Genomic DNA, 1,040 nt, shown 5'->3' on the forward strand with positions numbered 1-1,040 from the left:
AAAATGAATTCGAATTTTTCGTTCTAGAAATAATAAACAGACCTATCACAAAAAATGTTTTAATCATTGTGACATACCGACCACCAACTTATGATGTCAATTCGTTCATCGAATGTTTAGATGATATTTTGCTGGTTGCAAATCATGAAAACAAATTAATAATAGTTGCAGGTGATTTCAACATTGACCTGTCAGAAAGTAACAACAACAACAATAAGTTCAATTTTTTGCAACTTATGAACAGTTACAGTTTACAACAAACAATAACACTTCCGACAAGAGTAGAATGTAATCGACAATCTATTATTGACAACATCTTCACAAACATTCCTGAAAACATCTTGGTTTCCGGCGTTATTTCTCACTGTCTTTCCGACCACCAGCCAGTTTTTTCATCAATCAATCTTTCAAAAAAATGTTTATGTTTCCTGAAAAAAGAAATGCTCCATCAGTAAAATTTTCTTATTCAACAAACAGAATCAACAATCTAAATCAACGTCTCAGTCAGGTGAACTGGCAAGTCGTATATGAGAGCGCAAATATTGAAGAGGCATTCCAAACTTTTATAACTATTTTCCAGGAATGTTTTCGTGAATGCTGTCAAGTTACCAATCAAAATACTATTATAAAAACAATAAAAAACAAACCTTGGGTCTCTTCTGAGTTAAAAAATTTCATCACAAAAAGAAATAAAAGTTACAAAAAGTTTCTTTTGATTCCTAATAATAATAATTTAAATAAATTCATAAACCTTAAAATAACTTGTAATAAACTAAATAAATCTTTAAAAAAAATTATTATCATCATCTTTTTGAAAAATATAGAGGAGATAGCAAAAAAACGTGGACTGCTCTGAACGAGTTAAAAAACGGAAAAGACGTAAAACCCGATAGTATACAAAAATTAACAAATGAAGAAATTGAAATACCTGACCCAGCAAATGCTTTAAATAACTATTTTGTTGAATTAGCACCGAATTTACTGAAGCTCATTCCACGGAATCTCACTGGAAGAATTACTTCAAGACATTTGTTTCCAAC

Source organism: Helobdella robusta (genome assembly GCF_000326865.2).
Source record: "Helobdella robusta unplaced genomic scaffold HELROscaffold_56, whole genome shotgun sequence".
Classification (NCBI taxonomy): Eukaryota; Metazoa; Annelida; class Clitellata; order Rhynchobdellida; family Glossiphoniidae; genus Helobdella; species Helobdella robusta.